The sequence below is a fragment of the Aquarana catesbeiana genome, linkage group LG01, assembly GCF_042186555.1.
Source record: "Aquarana catesbeiana isolate 2022-GZ linkage group LG01, ASM4218655v1, whole genome shotgun sequence".
Lineage (NCBI taxonomy): Eukaryota > Metazoa > Chordata > Amphibia > Anura > Ranidae > Aquarana > Aquarana catesbeiana.
Genome location: NC_133324.1, coordinates 290669326 through 290685000, shown reverse-complemented (window position 1 = coordinate 290685000; position 15675 = coordinate 290669326). Strand labels below are relative to the sequence as shown.

General features: G+C 43.6%; 1 protein-coding gene across 1 annotated transcript in view; it reads right to left on the bottom strand.

Moving 5' to 3' along the window:
* Positions 1–15675, bottom strand: part of RAB35 (RAB35, member RAS oncogene family) — a 51524-nt gene that overhangs the window by 35105 nt on the left and 744 nt on the right. The window lies entirely within an intron of this gene.

Below are 15675 nucleotides of genomic sequence, written 5' to 3'. Positions count from 1 at the left end.
CCAAATTCATTTTCTTTCCACATTTTCCAAAACTTGTGGCAAAAAAAAAATGTAGTCTTCAAAATATTCACCGAGCCGCCTAAAAATACCTTTGATTGTTTACTCTCCAAAACTAGGTAATTTTGTGGGTGTTTCTACTGACCTGGTGTTCCAGGGCCTCTAAAAATGTGATAGTTTGGCAGAAAATTAGATGTGTAATTTATGCCCCTGGAAAGCCTTAAGATGGTCCTTGGATTTTGGGCCCCTCTATGTGGTTAGGCTCTGAAAAAGTCTCACGAGTGGTATTGTCATATTCGGGAGGAGTAGTAGAATGTGTTTGGTGTATAATTCTAAGTGCGCCGATATTGTCTGCTAGAAGTCGCTTATTGACAACTTTGTGTAAAAAAAAAGAAAATACATTTTCATTTTATTTCTACATTTTCCAAAAAATTATTGCAAAAATACACAAAAATGCATTATGCCTCTAAGAAAATACATTGGGTGTTTGCGTTTCAAAATGTGATCATTTTGTGGCTGTTTCCACTGTCCTGGTGCTCCAGGGCCTCCAAACACGTGATAGGCAGTCGGAAAATTAGATGGGTAGCCTATGCCCCTCGAAAGCCTGAAGGTGTTCTTGTATTTTGAGCCTCGCTTTGCAGTTAGGATTTAAAAAAGTCTCACATGTGGTAACCCCCTTCTCAAAAGCCAGGAAAGTTTTTTTGGGATGTAACCAAGTATGCCCATGTTGTGTGTTATAAAAACTTGTTAACCACTTGCCAACCGCCTAACGCAGATATACTGCGGCAGAATGGCACGGACAGGCAAAATTACGTACCTGGTACGTGATCTGCCTCCCGCAGGCGCCCCCCATGAGGCGGTCGGCATCGTCAGGGGAGCGATCCATGCTGAAGGGGATACCACTCATTCGTGGCCACCCCCTCGTGATCGCTCCCAACGAATGAGAATCTTCCTGTGCTGCTGTATAGTAAACAGCGGTAGAGGAAGTGATGTCATCTCTCCTCGGGTCGGTATTTTCCGTTCCGGCGCAGAGGAGAGAAGACATCTGAGTAAGTGCACAACACATACACTTACAGTAAAACACACCAGGCACACTTTACACCCCCCATCACCCCCTAATCACCCCGTCACAGTGACACCAATAGCAGTTTTTTTTCCTGATTACTGCATTTGTGTCAGTTTGTGACAGTTATAAGTGGTAGGGCAGTTAGTGTTAGCCCCCTTTAGTCTAGGGTACCCCCCTAACCCCCCAATAAAGTTTTAATCCCTTGATCACCCCCCGTCGCCAGTGTCACTAAGCGATCATTTTTCTGATCGCTGCATTAGGGTCACTGGTGACGCTAGTTAGGGAGGTAAATATATAGGTTCGCCGTCAGCGTTTTATAGCGCCAGGGACCCTCATATACTACCTAATAAAGGTTTTAACCCCTTGATTGCCCCCTAGTTAACCCTTTCACCAGTGATCATCGTATAACTGTTACGGGTGACGCTGGTTAGTTCATTTTTTATAGTGTCAGGGCACCCGCTGTTTACTACCTAATAAAGGTTTAGCCCCCTGATTGCCCCGTGGTGATATAAGTTATGTTTTAGGGTCAGATAGGGTCTGCGTCGCCCCAGGCAGCGTCAGGTTAGCGCCAGTGCCGCTAACACCCACGCACGCACCATACACCTCCCTTAGTGGTATAGTATCTGAACGGATCAATATCTGATCCGATCAGATCTATACTAGCGTCCCCAGCAGTTTAGGGTTCCCAAAAACGCAGTGTTAGCGGGATCAGCCCAGATACCTGCTAGCACCTGCGTTTTGCCCCTCCGCCCAGCCCAGTTCACCCAAGTGCAGTATCGATCGATCACCGTCACTTACTAAACACATAACTGCAGTGTTTGCAGAGTCAGGCCTGATCTCTGCGATCACTAACAGTTTTTTTTGGTAGTGTTTTGGTGAACTGGCAAACACCAGCGGCCTGGTACACCCCGGTCTTAGTCAAACCAGGGCGGCACAGTGGTGTAGTGGATAGCACTTTCACCTAGCAGTAAGAAGGGTTGCTGGTTCGAATCCCAACCCCGACACTACCTGCCTGGAGTTTGCATGTTCTCCCTGTGCCTGCGTGGGTTTCCTCCGGGTACTCTGGTTTCTTCCCACACTCCAAAGACATGCTGGTAGGTTAATTGACTTCTGCCTAAATTGGCCCTAGTATATGAATGTGACTTAGATTGTAAGCTCCTTGAGGGTAGGGACTGATGTGCATGTACAATGTATATGTAAAGCGCTACGTAAATTGACAGCGCTATATAAGTACCTGAAATAAATAAATAAAATAAACCAGCACTGCAGTAACACTTGGTGACGTAGCGAGTTCCATAGGTGCAGTTCAAGCTGGTGAGGTGGCAAGCACAAGTAGTGTCCCACTGCCACTAAGAAGAAGACAAACACAGGCCCGTCGTGTCCATAGTGCCCTTCCTGCTGCATTCGCCAATCCTAATTGGGAACCCACCACTTCTGCAGCACCCGTACCATTCACATCCCCAACCAAATGCAGTCGGCTGCATGAGAGGCATTTTCTTTATGTCCTCCCGAGTACCCCTACCCAACGAACCCCTCCAAAAGAGATGTCGTGTCTGCAGCAAGCACGGGTATAGGCGCAACACCCGCTATTATTGTCCCTCCTGTCCTGACAAGCCTGGTCTTTGCATTGGTGAATGTTTTGAACGCTACCATACACTAGTTGAGTATTAGCGTAGGGTACAGCATTGCACAGACTAGGCACACTTTCACAGGGTCTCCCAAGATGCCATGGCATTTTGAGAAACCCGAACCTGGAACCGGTTGCAATTATAAAAGTTACAGTTACAAAAAAAAACTTTCACACTGGAGACAATGCTGCAGCTGTTTGAGGGCGGATTGCAGGCGCCATTTTTAACGCTATAGCGCCTGCAAAACGCCCTCGGTGTGAAAGGGGTCTAAGGGTGTAAATTTTTTATTTCACTCCTCACTGCCTATCACAGTTTCAGAGGCCATGGAATGCCCAGATGGCACAACCCCCCCCCCACCCCCCCAAATGACCCCATTTTGGAAAGTGGACATCCCAAGCTATTTGCTGAGAGGTATGGTGAGTATTTTGCAGACCTCGCTTTTTGTCACAAAGTTTTGAAAATTGAAAAAAGGAAAAAAAAAAAAAAATACATTTTTCTTGTCTTTCTTCATTTTCAAAAACAAATGAGCTGCAAAATACTCACCGTGCCTCTCAGCAAATAGCTTGGGGTGTCTACTTTCAAAATGGGGTCATTTGGGGGGGGGGGGGGGGGGGGTTGTGCCATCTTGGCATTTTATGGCCTTCGAAACTGTGATAGGTAGTGAGGAGTGAAATCAAAAATGTACGCCCTTAGAAATCCTGAAGGCGGTGCTTGGTTTTCGGGGCCCAGTATGCAGCTAGGCTCCCAAAAAGACTCACACATGTGGTATCCCGTACTCAGGAGAAGCAGCAGAATGTATTTTGGGGAGTAATTCCACATATGCCCATGGCATGTTTGAGCAATATATCATTTAGTGACAACTTTTTGTAAATTTTTTTTTTTTTTTGTCATTATTCAATCACTTGGGACAAAAAAAATTAATATTCAATGGGCTCAACATGCCCCTCAGCAATTTCCTTGGGGTGTCCACTTTCCAAAATGGGGTCATTTTGGAGGAGCGGGGGGTTGTACTGCCCTGCCATTTTAGCACCTCAAGAAATGAGATAGGCAGTCAAACTAAAAGCTGTGTAGATTCCAGAAAATGTACCCTACTTTGTAGACGCTATAACTTTTGCGCACCAATAAATATACGCTTATTAACTTTTTTTTTTACCAAAGACATGTGGCTGAATACCTTTTGGACTAAATGTATGACTAAAATTGAGTTTATTGGATTTTTTTTTATAACAAAAAGTAGAAAATATCGTTTTTTTTTTTCAAAATTTTCAGTCTTTTTCCGTTTATAGCGCAAAAAATAAAAACCGCAGAGGTGATCAAATACCATCAAAAGAAAGCTCTATTTGTGGGAACAAAAGGACGCAAATTTTGTTTGGGTACAGCATTGCATAACTGCGCATTTAGCAGTTAAAGCGACGCAGTGCCGAATTGTAAAAAGTGCTCTGGTAAATCCTTCCGGGGCTGAAGTGGTTAAAATGACAACTCTGGTGGAAAAAAAATAAATAAATTTTATTTAATTTCTTAATTTCCCTAAAAAAGTGGCAAAAAAAATTACAATTACAAAATCACCTTGCCACTTACTAAATACCTTGGACTATTTACTTTCCAAAAAGGAGTAATTTGGGGGGTAATTGTACTGTCCGGCCATTTTAGGGCCTCTAAAAATGATATAGGCAGACAGTACATTAGGATTGATCAATTTTCAAATACACATACCATTAGTTTGTGATAACGTTTGAAGAGACTACATAATTTAGACTGAATTGGGTTATTTTTTACAAAAGAAATGTAGCTGATCATATTTAGGCCTAAATATGAAGAAAGATTACTGATTGGAAAATGTTTTTATAACAATTTTTTTAAATGTTCAGTCTTTCCATTATATAGCAAAAAATAAATAAAAATAAAAAACAGTTGTGATTCAAAAGAAAGTGCTGTCAAAAAAAAACAAAAACAAAAAAAAAAAAAAAAAAAAAAAAAAACCACATTTTGATAGTTAAGTATCAGCTGATTGAAGGGGTTTACTACAGGCAGTAGTCGCTTTCATGGGCATTCCAATGAAACTCCAGTGACAATTTTTAAGAGAACATTTTATAAAGGCATTTTATAAAGGCAATTCTGAATTTTTAATTGTACACCTTTGAGTTAAAGCAGAGGTAGAATGTTGTTGTGGAATTCAGGAGCCAGTCAGTCCAATCCAGGGGCCACTGACAACTAGCTAAGGTTAAAACTCCTGTTTTGCTGCGCTTTGGAAGCCCTGCCCATTCATTGCAATGGGCAGGGCGTTTTGGGAGTGCTAAATACAGCACTCCCAAACATGCTGCTTGCAGGACTTTTCGTAATGTCCCACAAGCACACTGCCCCAGTGTGAAAAGTCACACTGCAATGAATGGGAGGCAGTTTTCAGGTGCTTTGTAGAGGCTATTTCTAGCACTAAAGCGGCTGAAGACCACCCAAGTGTGAAAGTAGCCTAATATTTAAGGAGAATTGGCTATATGGCTACTGGGATTTGCTCAGCTCTGAGTTAAAGTATGACTAATAGCAAAACATATTTTTTAGAAGCCATAAGGGAGATTTACAGCCTCCAACTGTCCTGATCACCAATGTCACCCGGAATAAAAGTGAGGGTAAATTCAAAATTTGGAGTTGCCATCAGAACAATTGGGCTTTAGATATACTTTAAACAGTATCTAAACCCCAAATTTTAACAAAAATCATAAAATTATATTTAAATATTTAACATAGTTTTTAAATCATCTTTTAAACATACTCTTTTTGATGTTTGATTGCATCGTGCTATGGACTATGGTTTCCTGGGCTGACTTTCCCATCTGTATGCATGTTGCTGTGCAATGATGTGCCCATGAAACCTCAGCAGAGTTGGGCAGTAGTCTTTTATGCTGTGTAGCGTCAAACACCGGCTGGCAACCACATCAGTAAAGGTAAAAAAAAATTAAAAATTGCATTCTGGGCATTGACAAATACTGACGCAGGAATGCGTGTCCTAGGGTGACAACTCTATGCCTTCATAGACATATAGTTAGGGCTCATTTTTCTGTTGTGGGCTGCTGGCTATTCAGTATGGGCAGTCTTGTGGTTTACAACAGTGGTTGTACCCTGTCCTTAAATACCCCCAACAGGCCATGTTTGCAGGTTTTCCTTTAACTTGCACAGGTGCTTTAAATCAGAGTATGTGGCTTGGTATTTTGGACAGCTATTTTATCTAAGAGAAATTCTTAAAACATGGCCTGTTGGGGGTACTTGAGGACAGGGTTGAGAACAACTGGTTTACAACACAAGGCAGTGTTCACCTTTTTTGGTAGTAGCTTAACTGAAATGTCCCAAAATCACATTTTTTTAATTTCTTTGCACTGCAGCAGAGGAACACACGGTCGATTTAATAAAAGTGGAAATTGCTGAATCTGGTGTAGCTCTGCATTGTAACCAATCAGCTTCTAACTTCAGCTTGTTTAAATAAGCTTTGACAAAAAAAAAAAAACTGGTAGCCAATTGGTTTCTATGCAGAGCTGCATCAGATTTTGAACTCTTCAGTTTTAGTAAAGGAACCCCACAGAGACTTCAGGAGAGCTCTGGTGTGCAAAAATGCAGACATGTAGCATTCTTCTGCATCTCTCTGCTCCATTGTTCTATGCTCAGGATATATATAGAGAGAACCCCCTGCAGATTGACAGTGCGTCCCTGTCTGGTGTAGTTCCAGGGCTCAGGTAAGTAAAATGGGGGGCCGGTCATTGCCAGGTGTTTTTTTCACCTTAATGCATAGGATGCATTAAGGTGAAAAAACATGAATGTTTACAACCCCTTTAAAGTGAAGGGCCACCCTAAAAAAAAAAAAAAAGTTACATGAAAACGTTTCTAAAAATTTTGAGAAAAAAAAAAATGTAACTTACCACCAGAAATGGCTGTTGCTAGGCAGATCTTCCTAAACCGCGGTGATCTTCAGTCTTCTCCTCCTCGCGTTGTCTTCTGGGGAATGGGGCGCGGTGTGTTCCGGGAACTGTGTGTGTCCCACAACACATCGAGTCCCATTCACAAAGCGATGCTCGACTCGCGCATGCACAGTAGGAAACGGGTAGTGAAGCCGCAAGGCTCTACTGCCTGTTTCCCTTAGTTGGAATGGCGGCGCCAGGACCCGAGAGCCGAGGGACGGGTCGGCCTCGGGCGCCCAATATCGTGGGCACCCTGGACAGGCAAGTGTGCTTATTAAAAGTCAGCAGCTATAGTGTTTATAGCTGCTGACTTTAAAAAAAAAAAAAAAAAATTTCAGCTGGCCCACCACTTTAAGGCTGACAAACATGTCCGGTTATTACAGAGACAATGAATGTCCACTTTCTGTCCAAAGGGCAGTCTGCACCAATCTGTTTAGGCCTAATGAATCCAGTAAGACCTACAGAATTTATTAGCTCATAAGGACAGAAAAGGTGACTTCTTCCACTACACTTCTAAAGTGTGTGCATACATGCCTATGAAAGGGGTAATGGGCTGTAGGCTGACTGGGCATAAAGACCAATAAGGTGGCTAGATATTTGCTTTAACCACTTACCGACCGCCGCACGACGATGTACGTCCAAACTTCGGCGGCGGATATCGTTGTTATGGCAGCAGCTAGTTGCCATAACCCCGGTATCCCCGTTTTCATGCGGCGGCCGGCTTTCAGATAAAAGTGGTCCCTGCGGCGGATTCGCCGCGCGATCACTTTTATCGGTGGCGGGAGAGGCCCCCCCCCCCTCCTGCCACGATCCGGTGCCCTCCGCCGCTTACCGGAGCCGTCGGTAGGGGCGGAGGTGATCGCATCCGTCTCCATCCTGTGTCTGGGGACGAGTGAGGCTAAGATGGCGCCCACTCGTCTCCATGACACTGCTGGGCGGAAGCGACATCAAAACGTCACTTCCGTCCACGCCTCTTAAAGGCACATTTTTTCAAATGTAATTTTTTTAAATGACTATTTTTTTTTTTATTGCATTTTAGTGTAAATATGAGATCTGAGGTCTTTTTGACCCCAGATCCCATATTTAAGAGGTCCTGCCATGTTTTTTTCTATTACAAGGGATGTTTACATCCCTTGTAATAGGAATAAAAGTGACACCATTTTTTTTTTTAAAGTGTAAAAATAAATAAAATATTGTAAAATAAATGATAAAAAAATTTTTTAAACCCCCTCCGTCCCGACGAGCTCGCACGCAGAAGCGAACGCATACGCGAGTAGCGCCCGCATATGAAAACGGTGGTCAAACCACACATGTGAGGTATCGCAGCGACCAGTAGAGTGAGAGCAATAATTCTAGCCCTCCTCTGTACCGCAAAATATGCAACCTGTAGAATTTTTTAAACGTCGCCTATGGAGATTTTTGAGGGTAAAAGTTTGACGCCATTCCACGAGCTTGCACAATTTTCAAGCGTGACATGTTGGGTATCAATTTACTTGGCGTAACATTATATTTCACAATATAAAAAAAAATTGGGCTAACTTTACTGTTGTCTTATTTTTTTTATTCAAAAAAGTGATTTTTTTCCAAAAAAGTGCGCTTATAAGACCGCTGCGCAAATACGGTGCAAAAAAAAAGTATTGCAACATTTTATTCTCTAGGGTGTTAGAAGAAAAACCATATATAATGTTTGGGGGTTCTAAGTAATTTTCTAGCAAAAAAACCTTTTTAAACCCGTTTTAAACATGTAAACACCTAAAATCCAAAACGAGGCTGGTCCTTAAGTGGTTAAACAGCACAGCTAAAAGTTCTAATGGTATGAGGCTATATTCACATTACATTAGCATATTCAGGCAATTTTAAAGCTGATCTCCATTTTATTCCCAATCTGGTCCAAATGAAATATTTACTTCACTAACCGATGTAGAGGCTTTGAGCACTGTATAACATATGTAGCTTAGCCTATATACAGTATACAGCACTTGGTTAGGGCAGCAGAACAGGGACTTCCCGTTCTCCTCCTGGAACAAAATATAGCCTGGCTGAGAGCTGCTCAACCATTCACAGGGAGCTTTGTATTTTATGAATGACAGATAGTGACATTATCCACCTCAACCAGAGAAAGCTTTGTTTTCATTCATAGAACGCAAAGCCCCCTGTGAATGGCTAAGCAGTGCTCAGTCTGACTCGATTTTGTTCTGAGAGCTAGGCGGGAACTCCTGATGTCAGACATGTAGCTGAGACTACATACAGTTCATACAGTGCACACAGTTGCTACGTCTGTTAGTGAAGCTTGGTCCAAATGAGCCATTTCAACTTCACTAAAGCATTGAGATCAGCTTTAGGGCCTCATGCACACTGGACGTTTTTACAGATGCTGTTTTTGGCTTCAGACGTTTTTTCCTGCAGGCAATAAACTCCCCAGCATGTTATGTGTCCATGCACACACAGGCTGTTATCAGTAGGGGTGTTTTCTGGCTGGAAAAAAACCCCAGAATTAGTGAGTTTTGAGGAGTTTTTCAGCTGTAAAAACACTAACTCTGATAAAAGCTTAAACATGCCGAAACGCGTTTGAGCCATAAGCTTTTGTGGGAGTATAATTTTGATTAAAAATAAATAATTAAATAACAAAAAAACAAAAAAAAAAAAAAAAAAGCGAAAAACACTACTGAAAAAAAACGCTGAAAAACTTCTTCTACAGCTACAGCTTTCTACAGCTAACGCTACTGGCATTTATAATGTCCTGTGTGCATGAGGCCTTAATGGTTATGTCCCCATGTTCCAAAAAAATAATAAATCAGGGTTCGGCAAATTTTCTTTGAATCTAGGAGCCAGCTAAAAAAGTTAGACATTTTTAAAGCTTTTTTTATTTTTTATTGTCCGTGACAAAACCTCTTCTCTTATGTAGCCCTGATATGTATCTTTACAGATGCACGACACAGGTTTACACAGAAGGCGCTGGTATGTGAAGTAACAAAAAATAAAAATAAATTAAGCTCTGCTGCGGTTAAGCAGCAGAACTAAAAGGTTTTTTTTTTTTGTTATTAGGAGGTTAACAAATTCAATACTGGGCACTCCTCACCCCCTTCCTATCCAGGTCAATTTTCAGCTTTCAGCGCTGTCACATTTTTAATGACAATTGCGCAGTCACGCAACACTGAACCTACAAGTATTTTTTATAGTTTTTTTTAGACACTGATGGGCACTGATAGACGGCACTGTTGATGAGGTGGCACGAATAGGCACTACCGAGGCTTCTCACCTAGCTGACATTGTGCAGGAGCCACCGCAGCATTTAGCTCCCCCTTCCCCCTGACCCTTCAAGCTCTAGATTCCTGAAGAGCTGATCTCCCTGGGCAGCAGATCCCATCAAGATTGACACCCCTGGCTGGGTACAGCTGGATCTCTTCTGCAAAGCTGACTAACTCGCTCCCCTGGGGTCCTGACTGGATCTCTTCTTAAGGCAGCAAGCAGGCAGCAGGCTGAATCCCCAGCCAGGTCCAGCTCCCCTCCCCTGTGATCAATGGCACAACAGTAGGGGCTCGCATCAAGCAGCCAGGCTAGGCAGAATCCCTGGCCAGGGTCCGGCTCCTCCCTGCGATCAGCGGCAAGACTGGCTCACTGTCACACCGAGCTGTCGAGCTAGGTAGAATCCCCTGCCAGGGTCTGGATCCTGGCCCCCCCTGCGATCAGCGGCAAGGTGGGCTCACTGTCACACCAAGCAGCCGATGGTGTGCGAGTTCTACGGTTCTCTGTGAATGCAGCTGCCAGCTTGGGTCAGTCTGTGAAAGGATCAGTCCAGCAAGTTTGCAACCTCCCATACCCAGGCCAGCTAGGCTGACCAAAGCCCATGTGCCAGGATGCAATTTCTAGTCGGCATAGCGACCGGGTGCTGGGATTTGTCAATCCCTGTTATAAATGCACATATATTTGCATAATAAAAATGTGAATTTATATTTTTTTGGGAAAATGAACCTGCAAAGCACTGCAGCTGTGATCAGTGGACTGCAGGTGCAATGCCAGGCTCATGCAGATCCTTCCTCCAGCTCTATGTCTGTACTGAGGTAAAGGCTTTTAGAGAGCTGCAGGAAATGTAAATGGACTACAAAAGCAGCAATCACCAGTCTTGTGTTCTATTGAGAACTAAAAGTCTGTCTGCTGAGGTGGCAGACAGGACTTGTAGTTTGCCTGCACTCATTTTCAATTCTGACACCTGCTAAGGGAAAGAAGATCCCCAGATCGCTGTCAGAGTGGTGGTCATTTTGGGGATGGGCGAGGAAGGGGAGCCTGCTTGACACCATGTTACACCCTAAATATGAGTGTGACACGCAACAAGGTCTTAAAAATGGAGTTAGCCTTTAAAGGTTTGAGGTACAAAATTCTCAGGTGTGAATGTGGTCTAAAAATGAAAAATAAATTAGAGCATTATATGTATAAGCCGCACAGCATATATAATAACAGAGTTGCCAGTGAGTCAAAAGGCCCCATGTAGGGCAGTGTCCCTTGTCGATGCACAGGTGTTGCATGCATTTCCATGACAGCAGTCCCACTGTTGCCTAATAGGACACAAACACTGCTCCCAATATGACATCCATGTGGGTGCACAGCCCTGAACGCAACACAACCTGGGTGAGTTTAGGGACATGCATCCACACAGATGTCATGTTGGAAGTCAGCAGCTGTGTTCATGCAGCCGCTGCATTCCAACAGTCAATAGGACTGCCAGTACAGGGATGCACACAATACCTGTGCATCCCAGTGTTGCCAGAGCACGGCCCTGCAGGAAACATGCATGTAATCGTCTCATATAAACGAAGCCAAAATTCTTCCACAGTACACATACTGAGCAACTCCCACGTTTCCCAAAGTACTGGCATTATTACACCCATCATCGCATAACCAAACAAAATTTGGTTTTACTGGTCAGCTCTGTCCCCTCAATTGTAATGGAATAATTACACCTACCATTCCATGGAAAGGCACATCCTATGTTCTCCCACATTCTCCAAAGTATACCCATCACCGTTTGGCTGGACTCTGTACACATAGAGCTGTACGTTTATAAAACTAAGAAGTTTTTTCTCATAAGAAAATTATCTCCTCTGCAGCCAGTTTATGAAACTGAAACTTCAGTTCACATAGGGAGAACAGAGGAGAAGTGTTTCCTCTGACAACAGCCGAGATCAGTGTAAAAGTGGGTGGGTTGCCTGTAATCCCATGCAGCTGAGTTCAAAAAGTGAAACTAAAAGTTTAAGGCCCCTTTCACACGTGCGGACAGTATGTCTGTATTTCATCCATCCGTTTTCGGATGAAATACGAACATACAAGCATCCCTATGGGATAGCGGCTGTCAGCGGATGAACATCCGCTGACACCCAATATCATCCGTCCCCACTATGGTCCGATTCTGCAGACGGAGGTAAATCCTATTTTTCTATCCGTCTGCAGAGCGAATCGAATGAACACGGACAGATGGACATTCGATCCCCCACAGGGGAAAGTGGAGATCTGACAGGGTGATCCCTGCACATTGTGCAGGAACCGCCCTGTCATCCGCCGACTCATCTGGGATCAACGGAGCGATCCCTGCTGAGCAAGCGGATGTTCATGGGGCGGATCATCACGGATCCATCCCGTGTGAAAGGACCCTAAAAGAGCATGTAATTACATGTTTTCAGACATGTGATAACTAAGGATAGATTTTTTATTATATATATATATATATATATATATATATATATATATATATATATATATATATATATATATATATATATATATATATATATATATATATATATATATTTTTTTTTTTTTTGTGTGTATATACACAGTGTGTGTGTGTATATATATATATATATTCATTTTTAACCCACTGATGCTGATATTAGGAAGAAAGAAGCCTTCTATCTCTTATCACACCAGCTTCTCTCCCAGATTCTCCACCTCTGAGCTGGTGAATCTGGAACTGAGATATTTCAGTGTAAAGGCTATGAGATCTTCAGATGTCACTTTTATAAACTGGCCATTTGTGACAAAACGTTCATGTACTGTGATGAGAAGCGGAGAACATGTTCTCTGCTCCTTATCTCAGCTACATAAACCGGTACACCCCAGAGATCATCACGGCTGATTTCTGTTTTATAAACGGACACCACTGGTATTATTACACCTATAATCCCATCACCAGACACAGAACATATACTGACCAGATCCCACACACTTATAACCCCATAGCCTCTAACACACTCAATTTAAATGGCATCACTGCACCTATCATCCCACAATTACAAAACATAAACCAACATCATTACACCCATCATTGCACAGCTGGAGTATGTACTGGCTGACTCTGACGTTACCCATAGTATGGGTATCATTACACTCACCACCCCATTGCCAGAAGCAGAATGCCAAATTGCATCAGAACACCAATCATGCCATGTTCACCCACACTCCCCATTACTTCTATCATCCCACAGCCTAGCAGCGTACATACTAGCCAGCTCCCATACTCCCCACAGTACTGGCATTATCCCATGGCTAGACAAAACCCATACTGGTAAGCTCTCCCCTCCCACCAACAGTATTGGCATCAATACAACCATCATCAAATGGCATCATTACACCCATTATATATCCCAGAGACAGAGCATGTATTAGCCAGTTCTGACATTCCCCATTATAGTAGTAGGAGCATCATTACACCCAGCACCCCATGGCCAGGCACAAAACATGTACTGAGTGCCTACCACACACCTAAAACTCCAAAGCCACCCACATTACCCATTGTACTGACATCATTATATCCATCATGCCCTGCACTAATACAGGACATGTAGTATTGACATCAATACACTGATCATTCTATGTCTTCCAATGCTCCCCATACATAGTACCATCATTACACTTCTCATCCCACGGTTGGACACATACTGGCCAGCTCCCACACTTTCCATAGTATCATTAGACCCATCATCGTGTAGACTCCAATACCATAGTACCAATACACCCAACATTCCATGGTCTCCCGCACCTCCCATAGTACTGTTACACCGATCATCCCCTGCCCTAATACAGGACATGTAGTATTGACATCAACACAACCAACATACCATGTTCCTCCATACTCCCCACACCTCTCATCCCATGGCTTCACACATACCGGCCAGCTTCCACACCCCCTACAGGATCATTAAACCCATCATCCTATAGACTCCCATACACCCCCTAGTACCAATGCACCCATCATCCCCTGCCCTATAACACAGGACATAGTATTGATATCAATGCACCAAACATTCCATGTCCTCCCATATCCCCCCCCCCCCCCCCCCCCACACACACACACACACACACACACACACACACAATATTACACCTCTCATCCCATGGCTGGACACTGGCCAGCTCCCACACTCTCCATAGTATCCTTAGACCCATCATCCTATAGACTTCCATAGTACCAATACACCCAACATCCCATGGGCTTCATCACCCCCATAGTACCATTAACTCATATCATAGCCTCCCACACTTGCCATGGTAATGGTATCATTACACCCAACATCCCATGACCTCCCACACTCCTTATGGTACCATTATACCTATCATACCATGGCCTCCCACACTTCTCATAGTACTATTACACCCATCAACCCCATAGTACCATTGTATCCATCATCCTTTGCCCTATGACACTTGCCATGGTATCATTACACCCATCATCCCCTGCCTTAATACAAGACATGTAGTATTGACATCAATACACCCAACATTCTAGGTCTTCCAATGCTCCCCATACATAGTACCAACATCAACCCACCTTTCATCTCATAGTTGGACACATACTGGCCAACAACCACAATTTCCATAGTGTCATTAGACTAATCATCCTGTAGACTCTCATAACCCCATCATACAATGGCCTCCCACAATTCCCATAGTACCATTACACCCATCATCTTTTGTCCTAGGACACTTGCCATGGTATCATTACACCCATCATCCCCTGCATTAATACAGGACAGTAGTATTGAAATCAATACACCTAACATTCCATGTCCTACCACATGCCCCCAAAAGTATCCCATTGCTGGGCACATACCAGCCAGTACCTACATTTTCCATAGTATCCATTAGACCCATCATCCTATAAACACCCATATTACCAATATACCCAGCATTCCATGGGCTTCACCACCCCCATAGTACCATTAAGTCCTATCATAGCCTCCCACACTTGCCTTGGTATCATTACACCCAACATCTCATAGCCTCCCACACTCCTCATGGTATCATTATACCCATCATGCCATGGCCTCCCACTTCCCATAGTACTATTACACCCATTGTCCTTTGTCCTACGACACTTGCCATGACATCATTACCACCATCATCCCCTGCCTTAATACAGGACATCAATACACCACACATTCTATGTCCTGCAATGTTCCCCAGACATACTACTATTATCATCAGCATTCCTCTCATCCCATGGCTGGACACATACAGGACAGTAACAATACTTTCCATAGTATCATTAGACCCATCATCCTGTAGACTCCCATACCGCCCCATCATGCCATAGCCTCCCATGGTACCATTACCCCCATCATCCCTTGTCCTACGACGCTTGCCATGGTATCATTACCCCCATCATCCTTTGTCCTACGACGCTTGCCATGGTATCATTACCCCCATCATCCTTTGTCCTACGACGCTTGCCATGGTATCATTACCCCCATCATCCTTTGTCCTACGTCGCTTGCCATGGTATCATTACCCCCATCATCCTTTGTCCTACGACGCTTGCCATGGTATCATTACCCCCATCATCCTTTGTCCTACGACGCTTGCCATGGTATCATTACCCCCATCATCCTTTGTCCTACGTCGCTTGCCATGGTAGCATTACCCCCATCATCCTTTGTCCTACGACGCTTGCCATGGTATCATTACACCCATCATCCTTTGTCCTACGACGCTTGCCATGGTATTATTACACCCATCATCCCCTGCCTTAATACAGGACATGTATTGA